General features: G+C 41.2%; 1 long non-coding RNA gene across 1 annotated transcript in view; it reads left to right on the top strand.

Moving 5' to 3' along the window:
* Positions 1 to 13061, top strand: part of LOC140896234 (uncharacterized) — an 88785-nt gene extending 75724 nt beyond the window's left edge. Inside the window, exon 5 of the long non-coding RNA XR_012154472.1 lies at positions 12756 to 13061. This is a non-coding gene — a long non-coding RNA (uncharacterized lncRNA). The remainder of the gene's footprint in view (positions 1 to 12755) is intronic.
* Positions 13062 to 19467: the final 6406 nt, after the last annotated feature.

Genomic DNA, 19467 nt, shown 5'->3' with positions numbered 1-19467 from the left:
GAAAAGCAGGTGAACAATGAGCCACCACTTTTCTTCCCTGTACATTTTTGCTGAAAAATAATAATAGCCAGAGTCAGTTCAGCAATTGCCTGCACACAGCTCAGCATGTAGTTCAGTGAATTATTTGGCACATTGCACATTCAGTAAGATCCAACCTGTTTTAGGCTAGGATTTTCAAAACAGCCTTAGGGAACTAGGCACCCAAAATCCATTGAATTTCCAGTATGAATTTTCCTTAGGATGTTCTGAAAACCCCAGCCTTAACTAATAGAAGGAATATTTTCACAATGAATGGTACCCTAAGTACCTGCCTTATCAAATGGGAAGAGTCAGGTTCTACATAGCTGTGGTATCCTTTACATGCAGCTGATGCTGTATTTTGCAAAAACACACATCTGGCTTGTTCATACCACTTTCTCCTTCAGTTGATACTAAATATTTTTGGTCAAGTTCTGTGCCTCAGTTACACCTGAACAACACAGTGAAGCTGAGGCTGTATGAGAATTTAATCCTTTGTGTTGCTTTAGTACTAAATAAAAAAATTAAACCTATTTTATTTTTTCATTTTACAGTATACTAAATTCTGTCAGCATATTAAAAGGACAAACACTGAGGTGGTGATAGCAAAAATAAAAGTTTTAATTGTTATTTATTTTGGTGCAACAGAAAACTAAAAAGTGTGTGCTACTCTGAAGCTGAAGAGAACAAGCCTGCTGTTTTTGAGGCACTTCCCTTGCTTTCATTTCCTAAATTTATTTTAAAAGATTTGTTATTCATTTCAAATGTTCCTGGTATTGTGCAGCAATAACAAGGCGAAAACCATTTTTGCCAAATGTAGACCCTTGTTATGGAGAAAAATCCCAGCTACTCAGTTTTTTCTAGTCTGATTTTATACCAAACTCACCCTCATAAAAGCTACTCTTAGCACCCGAAAACGGTTGTCAATTGGGTTAAACAAGCGGAAAGAAAGGACATGGCAGTTTCCATAAGGATGGAATGAAGGATTTTCCAGCATTTTTTCCATTCAGTTTTGCTCCTAAATTTTTTTGGGGAAGACTACAGACAGAGAAGAGCACCATGCACAAATACACCTTACACAATAGGTACTTAAGAAAATAGCCCACTGTGTTTGGGAGAGTAAATCAGAAATAAAAATATTTAAATAATGTGCAAACAGAAAGTTAGAGATTGGCTCAATCCATAAAGTTCAGATCATGATCCAGACTTTCCCAAAGTTCAAGGATGTTCAGATCCATGTGATCTGGACTTGGGTATATCTCTAGGAAAAAGAAAGAATAAACGATCTCATTACATAGATCCAATACACTGAAACTCTCTTCAACACATAACGTGAACACATTTTATGTTTAGAAATCTATAAACCAGATCCAGTGTCCGTTGAAGGTAACAGAAACGCCCCCACTGACTTCAATGGGCTTTGGTTTCAGAGCATGGGTTTTAATTCTCCCCCCACCCCTTCCCGCAACTAACAGAGAGAGGGAGACAGAAAAGTGTAAGAGTTTGCTCCTCCTTCTTTGCAATATTCCTCTCCAGGCTACAGACCTCAGCAGTATCCACAAAAGTCTCCTTCCATCTTCTCCCATGTTCTTCTCTGATGGGCGTTCCATTGAACCCTCCTTGTTGTTACTGTACATTGTGGGCTCAGATGGATTTGATTTTTATTGTGTATGATTATCAACAGTTAATAACAGTGTTTACTTTCAAGCACTTCTTTCCATTTTTCTGATATTTTTTATTTGTATGAGGAAGTACCAAAAAAGGCTTGGATGTTCTTTTTTAATATAAAATCTAAAAAAGGCAGCTGTCACAATTCATAACAGATTTGAAGTAAAACCATAATATTGAATGACATATCTCATGATATCAATTTCATAATTGAGCATTAGATAGAACTGAGCACAAACGAATGCAACGGTTTTCCTGCATTCATCATAATAAAGACGATAAAAACATAGATGTTGCACTTACATTTTTGAAAGTTTCAGTAAACAGTGGAAGAAACTGATGACTGCAGCATGGGCCAATTAAAAGCTAATCCTTCCCAAACCTATCTGTGTGATGCTGTGGGAGAAATGGGCACACAGGGAACCATTTTGAGGCATGAGGACAAAACATTTGTGATTTAATGTACGACCCTGGGAGAAGTTTTCAATGCAGACTTCCTATGGTACCATGGATTCATTTTGTTCCATCAAATCCATAGCATGATGTCTAAACATGGTCCTCTAATGTATACAATTGCCAGGCAGGGTGGATGAAAACGAGAAGTGATGTTTATTAGGAACAGGGAGTAGAAAGATCATTTATAGGTTTTAAATGCAATGGATGGATGGCCAGTGAAATTATCCATTGCCAAGGCAATTTTCCTCTGCAAGGCTTTGTCCCTTTGAATAAAGACAACCAGTAAAAATGGAGGCAGTCATCCATGATGATACAGTGGCCATTCTTCTCTTTCAAACACTTGGGCATTTCCAGAATTGTAAATTGGTAGAGGCCAAAGTTTATCACGCTGTCATATTTGTATAGAGGAAGCAGAGTAACTGCTTTTTGTTTTCCTGCTGCCAGAAAGTTTAGTATGATTAAAATATAAAATGGTGTCTGGAATAGCCCTATAAACATGTCCACTCCCATCAGCATTAGAAATGTTCAGATCAAATTTATTTAACACAGTCCTGGAACAACAGCTTCAGACCGGGCTTTCACTGCTCTTTTCTCATCATCGTGGGAGTTACCACTAGCTCCATTTCCATGCTTTGACCAATTTTGAAACACTTTAGCCAACCCTCTGTTGCTTGAAATACCTCCCTTCCCAACTGCTCAACCAAATGCTCCATTCTCTCTCTCTTGCACTGTTCCACCTGCAAGTGCATCCAGCCCTTTTCTTTTGTTCAGGACTGCTACCACAGCTGCTAACTTATTTAAGGAGCGTTGTCTCTGCATTCTGCAGGAGAAAAGAGAGTGCAGAATCTTCAGATATTATTGAGTAACTTTTGGTTGGTTTCTTAAGAGACTGTGTAGTGTTATTTCCTTTACAGGCAGCCCCTTACCACTAGAATTTCTAAACAGGGAGGCAAATACAGACAGCATGTGAATTTGTAAAAAGGGACGCTTTTTCTGGTAAACAGATATACCAGGCAGATAGTTCAAGGATATATAGCTTAAGCAGCTGGATGGAGCAGGAGGGCCTTGATGATACTTTATTGGAGGACTTCACACAATTTAAAAAATAAATCTGCTTTGAAAATTGCGGAATGTCATGCAGAATTTCTCTTATTTCCATCCATACTGCACTATTTACAATGACACATTTCAATAAACTCAAATCTTTGCAATTCTTCAGCATTTGAGAAACCTGGCTCTTCACTGAAGTCAATGGGAGGCTTTCCATTAACTTCAATGTGCATTATTGGATCAGGCCCTAAAGGATTAGTTGGATTTTTATATGGGGAGTGGGGAGGCCGCAAGAAAGAAAAATTCTGCTCTCGGTTACACTGATGTGAATGGAGCTACTCTCCATTTACCCTGCAGTATAACCAAAAAGAGAATTTAGCTCCCATTTAGAAAGTAATTACAGAATGGAGTTAAAGATATTTTTTTGAAGTGTGTGCTAACCAGTAAGAACTGCGCCACAAACAGAGCTGGGCTGGAATCGGTTCTCTCCTCTCACGAAACTATGAAATTTCAAAAACTGTCCCGTTCTGCATCAGGATGAACTCAAGACCTTTCCAGGATGAACTCAAGACCTTTAACAAAAACGGAGAGAGCCCAAGACCTACCTCACAACTGGTTATGGGAGCCCTGGTCAAATCCCTCTTTGGCCTGATTTAGAACAGGACTTGAACCGGGGACTCCAATGTTCAAGGAAAACGCCATAACCACCACATTACTGGGTAATCTGGGGGGTGGAGAGGGAAGGTGTCTCTTTTTCTCTTCCATCCTCTGCACATTCCCAAGGAACATTTCCTCTAAACTGACCTTTTGTGAGAAAAGTTTCCGTTTCAATAAGTCAGCATTTTCTAACCAAAGAAAAAACAAAAACATTTTGACTAGCCTCCAAGAACTGGTCATTTGACCCAAAAATTGCTGGGTAAAATTCCTGGTATATCCAATGAGAGGTCTTTGTGATAGAAGCAGCTAGAAAAGGACTGAAGCTTTTCTCCTTAGAACCTACAGCTACAGTGTACTAATAAAGGGCCTGATTCTTACTGGCCTTACTCACACTGTGTTTGACATCAGTGGGACTCCTTGAAGAGGAAAGTACTAACCGTTAGGTGCATGGCAGAATGAAGCAAATGGAATTGTGACCCAAAATACAGTATTGCCAAACCAATAATAACCTTAGTAACCTCCCACTGGTTACACAACAGGATACAGATTTCCTGCAAAGAAATAGAATATGCTCAAATAATCACCCTGTGTTTAGATTTCAGTCTGAGAGACAGACAGGTTGATCATTTGCATTTGTGTATTAGTCTCCACTAAAACAACCAAAACAGGAAAAATAGTAAATGGGAAGTTCTTGATTAGAACTCTTCATCTGCTCTTACAGCTGTTACACTAGCAGTTCCTGGTGGCTTTAATAGGACTATTCGTGTGAGGTAAAATTACTGGTATGACAAAGAGGTTGCAAGATCAAGCATTATATTTTTAATATTTTAAAACCAGGAAAATACATTCTGTTGACCTAAAGACCTTCAGGTCTGGATTGGGATTTATAGGTATAGGGCTTGCTTTGGAAAGAATAGGAGAACTTTAGACTGAGTGAAAAGCACTTGTGGACAGGAGTAATTTGCAAAATTATGCAACACTTAATAAAATTGCCAGGATTCTGTCCCATTTCCTCTGGGGAAATGTGCAGAAAACTGCACTGAATGGACCAAAAATTGTTCTCTTGTTGCCAATAATTTCCTAACAGACTATTTTATTATTAGATATGTCACATTCATTGAACATCTCTGCAATTTTTACATTTGCCCTTTTCACACATGAAGCCCAGGACTGCACTAACATGAAGACTGAACCATGCTTTCTCCTTTCAAATCACCACTAAGCTCAGGCACAAGGCAAGCACAGATACAATTTGCTCTGTATTTGACTTGCTTGTATGGTACCTGGCGGTGTGGGTTAACAAAACTGACATATCCTAGCATTTCTCAGCTAAAACACTGCATTTACTGCCACCTAAGGGAACTAAGTAAGAATAGGATTGGAAAATAAGAGATCGTACAAAGCCAGTGACAATCTTGTCTCTTTTTCTCTGACTGCACAGTCTGTGATTTGAACAGTGTTTGTAGAGGTGGTCAAAAATTTTCCAACAGAACATTTTTCTTACAGAAAATGCTCATTAATTGATATGAAAACATTCTACAGGAACACGTGTGTTTTGTCAACATTTCATTTTGGAAAAAAAATTGAATAGAAGCATTTTCATAAAGCGAACACTTGAATGAAAGATTTCCATTTGTCATTTTGAATGACTTGTTTTGAAATTTATTTTATTTTATATCATTTTATAAAAGATAAAATCAAAAATCAAAATAAAATAGATAAAAAGTTAAAATCAGAACAAAACATTCATTTATTTGACCTAACAAGAATTTTATTTATTTTTGGAAATGTCATTTAATAGGAAATCTCACAATTTTTTAAAATGTCAAAATTGCCCCAGAATGGAAATTCCCAGTGTTGACCAGCTCTAATTATATGAAATAAACCTTCTTTGGTATCTCTTGAGGAGATACAGCACAGCGGGCTCACATTCTTCTATACAGCTCAGATCAGTTTCAGTAACTTTATCAGCATGGCACATGTTGCTAAAGCTCATACATCATGGATGTACATGATTAAGCCTGCTCTCACAATTTTAAAAGTTTGGGACCAGATACTCCCATGTTAGGACAGCTTTACACAACTCTGCTGGCCCAAAGCTATATTAAAGCTAGCTGAAGCTGCCCATAAGAGGATTATCTCACAGCAGTTCCTACACCAGTAGGGTTGCCAGTTTTGGTTGGATGTATTCCTGGAGGTTTCATCACATGACAATAATTAATTAAAGATTAATCTTTAATTCCTGGAGACTCCAGGACAATCCTGGAAGGTTGGCAATCGTATACACCACCAGTCCTTCTTCCTGTAGCCAGTAAAGGGCAAAGCTGTGGGGGAAATGGGTGTAGCCAGGTCATCCTGTAGTGGCTTTGGTGTTTGAAGGCTTTGCTGGGGTGGCTTCTTGGGGCTTCCTTTGACTATGTGCTTCAACCCTTCTTCTCTCTCTCCCGACCCCACCTCCACACACAGACACTTTAAAAACAATGGTTGAAAGCCCTGCTTTTCCAGAGGAATAAGCTGTTTTAGTCACTCTCAATCCGAAATTTGGTGATACCACCTTTGCATTTCCACATTATGATGTCAGCTGTTCCCATGACATTGTTTTGTTTGTGCAGCACGTTGATGGTGCTGGTGGGGAGAGCTCAGATGTTAAATTATCCTGTCGCCGTAGTCTCAGACTACAGTCATCAGGCTTTCAGGGCTCCTAAAGCATTCCATTCTTGTAGGAAATACTTGAATAGCCATTGGGCCAGACACAGAGTTAGAACGACTCTGGAGCCCAGTGGTTAGGGAACTCGCCTGGGTTTCTATCCAAGGTCCACTGAATGCTGAAGTATTTATACAAAGGGGAACAGCTTCAACAGGAGAGATTCAGAGAGCCCCACCCCAGAATATCCTATAGCTTGGTGATTAGGGCACTTAGCTGGGCAAAGGGAACCCTTGGTTTGAGTCCCTGCTCTGGAGCAGGGATTTGAACTTAGATGTCCCACACCCCAGGAATGTGCCCCAACCACTGGGCTAAAGTTATAAGAGGGCACCACACCACCACCACCACCTCCATTGTGTAAGTCTTGCCCAACAAATAAAAACAAGACAGTTCGTTAATGAGTAAATGAACAGTTCTGACAGTTCCAAAATTTTCTTTTTTTCATTTCATATGAAATAATTGGCCAAAAATTAACATAAATTGGTGACATGTTTCAGTTGACTGGAATCTAAATTTTATGGCCAAAAAAAAAAAAGTTTCAGCTGAAAAATTTCAAGCAGCCCAAGTCCAGGACACTTCTAACTAATCATGCCAAAACCCTGGCTCTGCTCCTCATGGTCTACATCTGTTTTACAGGCTCTGAGAAACGGGCTACTGGGTCTTATGTACTTCACTTTCATTTGGCATGAAAGGAAAGGAGATTTAAATCTGTAGAATTCTTAGGCCATGTCTACAGTACCCACCGGATCGATTTATCGCATCTCATGTAGACGCGATACATCGATCCCCGATCGCTCTGCTGTCGACTCCAGAACTCCACCAGGGCGAGAGGCAGAAGCGGAGTCGACGGGGGAGCAGCTGCCGTCGATCCTGCACCGCAAGAACGCGAAGGGATTCTAATTCGATCTAAGATACGTCGACTTCAGCTACGCTATTCTCGTAGCTGAAGTTACGTATCTTAGATCGATTCCCCCCCCTCCCGCCCCAGTGTAGACCAGGCCTTAGTCTATGAAAAAATACCTCCTCCCACCCCACTGTCCAGCTGGTAATAGCTTATCTAAAGTGATCATCAGGTGGGCCATTTCCAGCACAAATCCAGGTTTTCTCACCCTCCACCCCCACCCCTCCACATGCTATTACCAGATGGACAGTGGGGTGGGAGGAGGTATTTTTTCATATTCTCTGTGTATATATAAAGTCTGCTACAGTTTCCACGGCATGCATCCGATGAAGTGAGCTGTAGCTCACGAAAGCTCATGCTCAAATAAATTGGTTAGTCTCTAAGATGCCACAAGTACTCCTTTTCTTTTTGCAAATACAGACTAACACGGCTGTTACTCTGAAACCTGTCTAAATCATTTGACTCGCACTGGCGTAAAACAGATATTTAGTCAGGAGGAGAATAAGAATCATGCTCATTGTATATGGTCACTGATGCTAATGGATCCAGATTAAACAGACTTTCTACCAGGTGTCTAGACTTCCCCTCCCACCCCAGCATTTTTTTCAGTCTCCTGTAATTTTACTCATTTTGCAGGTAAAAATCTAAATACAGTACATCGCCATTAGAAGAAAAATGCACAGAAAGGAGTATTCAGATTCAGCTGAATCACAGCTGCTCAAGTCTGCAAGCCACACATAGATGCTGCAAAGATCAGATACAACATAATATTAGCTGTCAAAGATAATTAAATCTCATGTGCAGGTTAATGCATGCAAGTCAAAGCCTCAATTGAAAAGAGAGCCTGAAGTTGCAACAGAGAGAGAGGAGCATACAAAGGTCTGTGAATGAAGGTATCAGTCATCTACGGAGAAAGTTCTTGAAACTTTTTGGCACATAGTTAAAAGAAGAGAAAAGTTTAATAAAGACATGTAACCATTAGGGCCTACGTTTCAAAAAAATCCAAACTCCAGGCCATGAACAGAAATGTAATATACAGTTTTCATCCACAATCATGGTACCTGCCAGCTCAAAGTACTTCATAGTAAGTACCTGCACTGTGAGTGAAATTTACAGTTTCTGTGCCAGGTATATAATCTCTTAAATCCTAGTATTCTGAGATCATAAGCGGGACATATGCCTCTTATGGGATGAATTCACACTGGAGTGAATTTCACACTTCGTATGTCTGGATCTGTACATCAGATTTTAAAATTCAGGCCCTTCTAATATACATGAAGAGCCATTACTAGTATTAAAACTGTATGCTCTTTCAGAGGTAGGAATGGTATTCTGTAGAGGCATTGGGATATTTTGTGTTTTTTCCCTGATGGAATAAGCATGAGGGAGAATTTATATCTAGTTAATGCCCACACCTGCCAAACCTCATTCAATTCAGGTTGTAACTGTTTATCACAGATGTGATCTTAACAGGGAGTTTTGCTTTACTAAGGACCACAGAATCAGGCCCTTAGCTGAGTTCCAAACAGAATTAATCAAAAACTTACTTACCCACTTCTAGTCAGGAAAAAAGCCACTCACTTCTACAAATACCTTATTAAAGTTTCTCCACATTCAACAGGCTCTCCTCTTTCCCAGACTCTTGGAGACCATTTAACAAATTGATTGCTAGAGAACAGCACCTTTCACAAGCATCAGAGTAAAAAAAAATAGAGAAGTAAACCCCATATAACAAGCAGATACCCTAAAACAATGGAGGGTCACAATTCCACAAGCGCAAGACACAAGGATACTATCCGCACAGATTGAGGACCAAGGCGTATTAACATTTAAAAAAAAAACTTACACTGCTCAAAAATATTGTTAAATAATTTTAAGCTAAACATATTGAGTTTGGATTTTTAAAGAGCTAAGAGAGTCTGTTGGAGGAGAATTCAAGCCATGTGGTAAAACGTACAGCTGAAGTGCAATTTAAGGTTGATATTCCCTCCCTACCCTCTGCTCCATCAGAGTGGCTTTTCTTTTAAGCTGTCCCCGACACTCGCCTCTGAAATGCTTTTGAAGAAAGGAAAAAAAAAAAGTACTTGACAGTGCTACTAAGGAGCACAGCTCATGCTCAACTCCCTCCTCTTTGTGTCTGAATAACCTGGCTTGGCAATCCACACATACACACATATTTACTAGGAGCAAGGTTTCTCCTCATAGTAGGTACTTCCTACAGCCCCCATTACTGTAACACCTGTGTGCCTTACAGTCGTTAATGCAGCTATCTTCACAATACCCCTCTGAGGTAGGGAAATGCTATGACACTAGCTGCTAGGTGGGTGAGGTGATGGCAGAAGGAATGGAGTGAGGATGAAGAAAAAATGCGGGTCGTCGTCTCTTGCCTTAGATTTAGATTGTAAGCCCTTGGGGAAAGGACCTTCTTTTTGTTCTGTGTTGTACAGCGCCTAGCACAATGGGGACTGGTCAAATGACTGGGGTGCTACCATCATGCAAATAATAATAATAATAATGAAGCAAATAAAAATAATTGATAAGAAGTGTCGATGTTTCAGACTGGAACTGGTCTAGAAAGATTTTAACAGCTCAAAATATAAGAAGTTAAAGGGGCATTGTCCAGAATAAAAATGAATGGAGACAGAAATTTACTGAATATCCCTCACATAACCAGAAGTGCTATTGTCCAAATAATTGTCACATCATTGTGCACCCTTGTTAAGACTAAAATGGATTTTTTTCCAACCAACTCAGAGGTTTTTTCCTTTAGTTCCATGTGTAATTCCTTAAATAATTACACATGTAATAAATTAGTGAAAATCAAAGAAACTGCCCGTCCTTAGAAAACCAGCTTAATTTGGCATGCTCTGCTGCATGCTTCTAAATGCTCCAATTCTTTCAGGCCCCGCTTCAACCAGCAGCCGCCTCTTTGTGCAAGTGATCTTTATAAATAACAGCAAATTGAATTTGGCATTAAGTGAGGTGTGAAATTCTTAAGCAGGCTCCTAAAAAAAGGAGACATCAGGGTCATACAGGGGCTGCCATCATGTTTCCTTCAAGCACATGAGCTGTATTTGACAAAGAAATCAATTACAAATTACCAAGAACACAGCACAGTGCAAATCCCTGATCTCTGTACAGGCCTCAATATGTTTTTTAACTGTTGTTTTGAAATCAATTCATTATGTAGATTGCACTGGTCCTATTTAGCTATTTCAGTTCACCATCTTCACATGGCAGACCCAATCCTCAGCAAGGTGCCAAAGCAGCTATGCTGATTTACACCAGCTGAGGATCTGGCCCAGTGATTTGCTTACCATTGCATGGCAGATCATTTTACAATGCTCTCAAGGTGTCAATTCTGGAAACAGAAAACGTTTTCCATTCTGAACGCTCCACCGGCTTACTTTCAGTAAACATCTCCCACATATTCACATCACCCTCCTCCAATTCTACAGCAGTTGTGATTAACACAAGACACTCAGGGAGACTCCTCGAGTATGGAATTTCCACCCCCTTGGTCAATCACCTGCGTTTTACTGACATACAGGGCATGCTGCGTAACCACTATGCTGACTCAGGCTTTTCCAGGCAAGAAGGTAGACGCTGAATGGGATTCCTTTGGCATTTATCCTGACCACTAGGAGTCAGTTGGCAAACATTACATTTGTTTAATATTTTGCTAATGTTCTAGGATATGATTCATTAGTATCTTTTAATTTCTTTAATTTTTTCAGAGCCTGTTGGTTCTTAAAGTATTTCCTGCCTAAACTGCAGCAATGTAGGAATGTACATGGAATGTAGGAATGTAGGAAAATGATGTTTTCGTATGCTAAAAGCCTAATGAAATATTGCAATTGTAGTTAAAAGCTGTATTTTAAAAATATATATCTCTATAGCTCTATAATGAAATATATAAATGAGACAGATTAGCTAGCCAAATCTTCTGAAGTGCTATCTTTTCCCTAAATATGATTGTACCTCTCTGAGACGTTTGGACCATAGTGACTGACATTTCAAATCAAGATGAATATCTCCTTGGAGCCTGGAATCAGCACTCTGTCTGCACAGAGTTGATTTTTTGTTTCTTTGCTTACAGTAGTTAAGTATATGAACACCAGTGCCTGGGTCAGCATGTCCACTTCATTTCTGAAGTAGTCTGACAGTGGAGTATCACTTAAATAATGGAACACACATCTGGCAGGCAATTGCTGAGGTTGGCTAAGTTTATACAAGGTCAATTCAACCTCTACATTTCTTTTTTATTTTAAAAATTAAGTAATAAGATGACATGGCTAACTGAATCCCCCGGATAGGCCTCCAGGGGGTCGTTTGAAACAGAGTGACCTTTTTTGGAGTTTTCTATTATTAAAAAAGTAAGCACTTTTTTATGGTATGAATCTGAGATACTTCCTCTTCAGAACATTGCAGTAGCTAGCTTGTGCTTACTGCAGAATACTATGACATTTCTTTTATAAAGAGGGTGGACAAACCGTAAGGTAACATATAATGTGAAGCATAAAGTACATGTCCCCTCCTTTAAACGAGGTAATATATCTAATCCAGTTCTGTATCTTGCAAATTAAGGCCTGATTATGCAAGTCTTCTATGTGGAAGATTCCCTAATAGGAATAATGTAGGATCAGGCTCAAGAATATATATGGTTTGTGTTTTTTTACTTAGTTCCTTCCTTTCACTTGTTTTTATGGAAGGACAATACTTTACAACGTTGAAAACACTGTCCAGCCCCTTAGTGTTCCATTATCTTCTTCCTCAAAACAATTGCTTTTAAAAGGATTAAAATCCAGTGTCTTACTTATAGGTACAGCTACATATGTTAAAAGAATTGCTTTAAGATATTTTTATAAGCAGCCAACCCGAGAAATGTCATGACAAATCAGAAAGATTTAGTGAAAACTTCATTTGTGGAGTGCTAAAATCAGCTTAATCCATACTATAAAAAGGTAGCAGCAGGGAAAAATCCAAAAATCCTAAATCTGCTTTATTCAAACGAGATGAACCTTTATCAGTTTTCATACATCTGTCCAAAGTAGATTGTTTGTGGCAGAGTTGGAAATCAACACCAGATATCCCTAGTCCCAGTTCAGTGCTTTCAGTACAAGACAATTTTCTGTCCTTTGAGTCTTCAGAATTTAAAAGAGAAACTCAAATACTTTTTACAGTTTATTTTATTCTCCATTGTTAGAAGATTTAAACTATAAACATCCTTTTGCTGCTACTTGGGTAGTTTTCACTTTCTCCATTTGGCAAACATTGATTTTCTATTCGTGTTTCTTTCAGAACACAAGCCAGCTGCTATATCTGATGAAGTAGGAAAAGAAAAGAAAAGAAAAGAAAAGAAAGAAAGAAAGGAAGAAAAAGGCTGCACTCTAAAGGATGGAAAGCAAACATACAACTACAAAAGTTTTTTTTCTCCTGCTGATAATAGCTCATCTTAATTAATTAGCCTCTTACTCCACCTTTTCATGTCCTCTGTATTATGTATACATATATCTTCTTACTTTATGTTCCATTCTATGCATCCGATGATGTGGGCTGTAGCCCATGAAAGCTTATGCTCAAATAAATTTGTTAGTCTCTAAGGTGCCACAAGTCCTCCTGTTCTTTCTGTCAGCAGGAACAACAGCCCACTTTCAAACCCTCAGATCCTGCTAGTTCATCCCACTTTGGACTACACCAAATAGCTATTAACTAAAAGGGTCAGACACAACACCATCACAGCTCTGTTGTGTTTTAGTTCCATCTTTGGGAATTAGCTTCATCAATGATCATGTGAGCAGAGATCAAATAAAGAACAAGTTTTGTTCGTTAAGTTGTGCTCTTTTGGCCAGCTGGATGGCTCCTTCCTCAGCAGAGCACTAAATATTTTCGTTACCACAGACAGTATCTTCTGTTCTCATTATTTCTTGGCATCAAAGCGGTGGAAGCTTTTTGTGGTGCAGTGTTGTTTTGTGTTTTTTAAAGAGACTTAAAATTCAGAGGACAATCCCAATAGATATCAACATTAAGGCACAAAATCCAAGCTGAGATCAACCAAAACGTTACTTGACAGTATCCCTTATTTGGCTCTCCCCAAGTCTAAAGTGCATCTCCTCAGCCAATTTATGGTACTACCTTAGAAGAAGATCAGTCTCCTTTGTGCCAATATCATAATGAGGAAGCTAGCTCCTCCCTTTCTCCGTTTCCCACAATAACTGTTGCTTTCTGCACCAGCCAGCAACTGCCCAGATTACTGCCTCCAATCCAGCCCTTTTGTCCTCTGATTTTAATGACTCTTTAACAAATGTAAAGACCAAAGTAAACATGCCTTTGTAGACCCTGTGGAAAACAGTGCGAGACTTGCACTAAGCTTTACTTACAAAGTATTGAAATACAACCTGGATGCTCACGCAGCCAAGAAAACCATTCTCTCACATATAATCTAAAGCGACCTCTCTCATTAGCTGTGTTGAGTAACACATCCCCAGTTATGCATGGGGAGTCAGGTAAGACCCTCCTTTCACGTGGGAATGTGAGAGTATTTGATACATCTTGTAACAAAAAGTTTTCTGTTATTCAAACCATATGTTGCCATGCAGAACAATCACCTTCAGGCATTGCTCACATTATGCTTCCTCCATTTGTCCGAGTGGCCTTGAGGCACAGACAGTGCCATCTTCTGCATTTGGAAAGCACCTAGAACATTCATTTAGGAGTATCACTTTTCACTACCTCTATTCTATTCCATATGTAAGAGAATGATCTCCAGCAGTGCTAACCAGTTCACCCCATTTGCACCAACACCCAATTCCCTTCTAACTCAGCCACTCAGTGAGTCCAGAACTTTCAATTTGCTACCTTAAACAGGCAGATAAGTCCTTATTAACAATTTACTTGGACACTCCTTCCCAGCTGACTCCTCCTTCCCAACAGCAAAAAGTTATTTGGATGTGGAATTGCAGTCAGAAATTTATATAATGTTGCTCCTTTGCCAAGCAACAGCAGAATTTGGGGCCTTGTAAAGTATTACATTCATAGTAATAATTCAGGGGAGTTAGATTAAACACAGAAAATACTCTGTAAGGAAGGTTGCAACAAAACACTACCTTATTTCTTAAAATCCAGACTTTAAAACACAAGAACCGAGAGAGAGAGAGACAAAGCAGACTGCTCCCTAAGGCAGAGAGGCACAACTCACCCCACCTTGCTCTATGCTGGCTCTTTGTAGACTAACTGCTGCTAGGCCCAGGATGCAGGCTTCCCTATAGAGTTCTCCAGCCTACAAGCAGAACCAGGAAAAAAACCCATTGATTTTAAAGTGACAGCTCACAATTTTAACACAGTTTTCAATACACAACAAAAGGCCGATTGGAACAGCAATTGGTAACATGGAATCAGACATTTTCTTAGTGTAATTTGTTAATTTACAACATGTACATGAGTCCTGGAAATAAACCAAGGTGGCAACAGACACGCAACTCCCTTCGGTGGAAACCTCAAGTGAGGCACAACTGCCCTGTACCCAGAAACAGCTGTCTTGCTCCTCACTCTCTCTCCCAGGGCTCTCAACAAATCCCACCACCAAACCTTCTTGCTTAATGCACAGCCTCTTCTTCCTGCCCCAGGCCCTGCATTTTTCACCTGAGAAACTCCTAATCCAAGTCTGTTTATTGAGATCACATGGCCTGGAAAAGAGAGCCTGGGCAGCTACCCTCTTTTTGTGTAGCGGCTTTGCTGTACAAAGCAAGCTGAAAGCCTTCACTGCAAGGGCATTTAACTCACACAATATCCTTAACAACCCTCTGGCTGCCGATGGCACGTGACTATTTACGAAGAGTTTATTTCTTTGTGCCCACAAATCAGTGACCCCCTAGCGGAAAAGCTGTAACAATAAGAAATATGGCAAGTAGAATTAGAACCTGAACAACTGGACCTTTTTGTCACAGGCCCTTTAATGAGAATTATTTTAAAAACAAAATTCATATTTCAGTCTGGGGTAGCTCTTGAAATACAACTTTTATATACTTATAAAGAGATTGAGGTGAGCATACCTGTAGTTATCAAAGTGTGGTCAAAAGGATGAAAATTAAAAAATAACCCAAGGGACAATGTATACACTGAGTTGATTAAAAACTTACCTGAAGTTCAGTCTAACTAGCTGTTTGAAGCAGCAGTTACTCAATAAATACTCCGGCTGACATGTAAGTCAAGAGCAAGGGACGAAAAGCGGAAGATCCTAGTCTAGTTTCTGATCTGCGTTATGCCAATGTAAGTCCTTTCAGTGGCAGAACCTGGCACTTTGTGCGTGTGCCTGCAGGCACGTATCTGAGGGCATGTGCACAAAGGAAATATAACAGTAGCACAACAATCTTCATCCTGGAATGCTCATGCAGACAAAAATTCTCATGGTAATCAATAGGAACTTTGCCTGGATTGGGGCCACCCGGGCAAACCTAGGCACACCACAGTCCTAGGGCCATTGTGGTTCAGCCTTCATGACCTCATCCCTATGTCATGGCCCTGCTCCCACTTGGAGGGGCAATGGCTCCCTCTCTTGCCCATGAAGCAGTGGCAGTGCCATGGGGTCCCATAGGAGTGACAGTAAGGACCCTGTACTGGGCCCCTCTCTCTCAAGGCTCTTCCTTGGAAATACTTCCATGTTTTTAGTTTCATCAAGTAAATGCACCCTGGATGCAAGAGCAAGATGGGACCCTTCCCCTTTGGAGAGGTATGGGTAGCAGGGGGCTATTACTGACATTCATGGGCACCAGGTTTGTATAATTTTTGTTGGCACCCAGAACAGGTCCAAGCAGAGCTGTCCTGCCCATAGGATAGACCGGAACAATCGCCCCCGGCCCCATGCTTCAGAGGGACACGGGGGCCAGGGCAGCCTGAGGGGCTAGCGGGGGGGTCTGATGCTGGCAGCAGAGAGCAACCCAGCCCGAGCCTGCCTCGCTGGCTCCCCTCATCACTTGCAGGAGGGGGTGGAAGCCAGAAAGAGGTGGGGAGGGGGCTTGGGAAAAAGGGTGGAATAGGGGCGGGGAGGGGACGGAGCAGGGGCAGGAAGAGGCAGGGCAGGAAGAGGCGGGGCGGGGGATTGGGGTGGGGTGGGGGCAGAGCAGGGGTGGGAAGAGGTTGGGTGGAGCAGGGTGGGCTGGGGCCAGGTCACTCACTGCTTCTGGTGCTAGGCCCCCTCTAATGCCCCAGAATGCTTTGGACCTCACGTTCCCCTGAAACGTGGGGTCCAGGATGGTTGTCCCAGTTTGTCCTATGGACGGGACAGCTCTGATTAAATATAAGCCCAAACATTAGTGGAGCTGGGCTCACGTTCCTGCATATTGGAGGATCACGGGGCCCATATTACTCACTGCCTATGCTTACATCCTAGCTGCAGGGGTTTCTGGGAGGGTGGAGAGGCTGGACCTGCTTCATTCTTCTTGTCCTGTCACACACAGTTTTCAGGGGTGGTGGTGATGGTGCGGTCCCCAGAGCAGTGCATGTTGGAGTACACCATTGAGATACATGGCGCAGTTCGCCCCACTCAGAGTTATTATTCCAGGCTGTCTTCAGACTCAGGCAGACATTACTGTTACACTCCACTCAGATTTTCAGGCTTTTCCTCGCAACTCTGAGGGCTAGAAACTTACTTTGTGCCTTTTTTTTTTTTTTTTTTAATGTGGAAGCTGAATTTCTGGTATATTTACAAGACTTCAGGAGCCCTTGGCATAGGCCTGTAATGCCCATGTCTTGATCCAGCCCTGTGTATAAAAATTGCAGGATTGGGCTCTATATCTCCCTACTCTAACTTGTTGGAAAGCAGTGTAGCTCACCCCACTGTATTAATGATCACACTGTAAGAGTCAAGGAACAGTCTTGAGCGAGAAAAGCTCTGGGTATAGCTCCCACTGGCAGTATGCCCAGAGAGCAGCTTCACTTTCGCTCCCTTAGAACGACAGTGACCACAAGAAACAAGACATTTTGCTTTACTCACCGAGCAGAGCTGCAGGACAGCCACCAAAAGCATCTCAGGTGCTATCTAAGCTGCACAGGGCCACCCACCACACCCAGTGGGTGGCACCAGGACGCTGCAGGGTCTAGTTACAGTGCTGGGACCACCAGGTGGCAGGCACAACAGAACAAACTTAATTCTGTCTCCAGCAGATTCCGTAAATTACACTAATGACAGACACAACGAATAAACCCCCCAACCACAGTAGGAAGTGCTATTGTTGGTGGATTGTACCTATTTTGGACAGATACCTAAAGAGACGGGACCGTTATTTAACACCTGTATCTTACATTGCTTCTCATACCAATATTGAACTGTGGCCAAATGGAATTGATTATCCAGCTGGTCACATGTTAAGTATGGAATGTGACACTGCAGTTAGACGGCATTGCTGCTCTGTCCCTGTGTAGGCCATTTCGGAGTGACATTGGCTGGAACTGGAAGAGAGTTGCTTTTCAATTTTATCTATCGGCCTGTAGCAAAGCAAGAAGGAGTAGAGCAGTGGTTCTCAACCTATGGCCAATCAGCACACAGCTGCAGCTCATGCGGCATCCTCAGGGCCATACAGGTAGTATATATATTGTGTGGATGCAAGCCCACATAACACAGAGTGCTGTATAGGCAGCCCACAATGGTAAATAGGTTGAGAACCACTGGAGTAGAGGAACAAAGGGAAGTGGAGGGGATTATCAAGAGTTGATGAAGGTGGTATCACACTGCTATGTAGGGAAGCATGCAGAATGCAGGCTACCACCATGCAGACTTTATCCAGTGCTGCAGTTCTCTCTTTCAGCAGCACATTCATATTTCTCTCTCTTCCTTCCAGGAAAGCGCTGCTTAACAAAAAGCTAATTTTACACTGAGAGGCAGTATCGGCAGCCCAGCTGGCCATAAGAATAGGGACAAAGCAGGTATTAGATGCTATTGTCTCCTAAACTAGACTTGCCTATCTGCAGGGAAGAAAATTTTAAAATGTAGCAAAAGAATAAGTATCGTAGCCTGTATCTGGAGGTTTGATTTAGAATGACAGCCTGCTCCATCCAAGGATCTCAAAGTGCTTTAACCAACATTAGTTAATTATCCCTTAACAAACATCCCTAACAAGAAGGTGTTATTCCCTGTATCAGATCGGGAAATTGAGGAACAAAGGTTCAGTAACTTTAATTCCCAAGGCTGTACAGTAAATGACTGGCAGAGCCAAGAACACCACCCAGATTTCTTGACTGCCAATCATGTACTCTAACAGCTAGCGGAGACTTTGGTTGAGGCTGGATAATTACCACTACAGTGGACTGATTAGCTCTAGAACAGGCCAATGTTTTTGCTGCTTTTTAATTGAAATTCAACTTTTCACTGTTGCATTAACAGAACTCTGGAACATTTTTCCAAAAGCAAATGACACTTTCTCCCTTTCTTCCGACCAACTCTGAATATGTGGATTGCATCCATACCTCTTGGGTGGAAATCTGATAAGAATAGCGCCCCCCCCCCCCAAATGATCTGCCTCCAAGTAGGATGGAAATGCCACAAGACTAGCCTTTTCCATCATATTTTGTCAATATTCTTCCAGACCCAACCAGGACTAAAAATATACATCTTTGCATTTCAGTTAGTATTGAATTGAATTACAGTAGAACCTGCAGGTCACGGCCTTGTTGTGCTAGATGCTGTATAGACATTTAACCAAAAAGACAGATGGTTCTGGTTCAAAGAAGTTGTGTGTCATGACACAATAGAACAAAACAAATGGAATGTGGGCGGGGGCGGGGAGAAGGTATGCATGAAATAAGCAGGTGTTGTGCCATCAGTAGTAGCCATTTCTTACCACCAGACTAGCAGTGTGGGAAATTGAAACACAGAGATGTAGGGAGTCAAAAATAATCAACGTTAGCCAAACAAGGTGGGTGAGGTAATACCTTTTATTGGACCGACTTCTGTTGGTGAGAGAGACAAACTTTCAAGCCACACTGAGCTCTTTTTCAGGTCTGGGAATGGTACTCCCAG

This window comes from Lepidochelys kempii, chromosome 12, assembly GCF_965140265.1.
Source record: "Lepidochelys kempii isolate rLepKem1 chromosome 12, rLepKem1.hap2, whole genome shotgun sequence".
NCBI lineage: Eukaryota > Metazoa > Chordata > Testudines > Cheloniidae > Lepidochelys > Lepidochelys kempii.
Note: the sequence above shows the minus strand (reverse complement) of the source record. Positions and strands in the feature narration are given on the sequence as shown.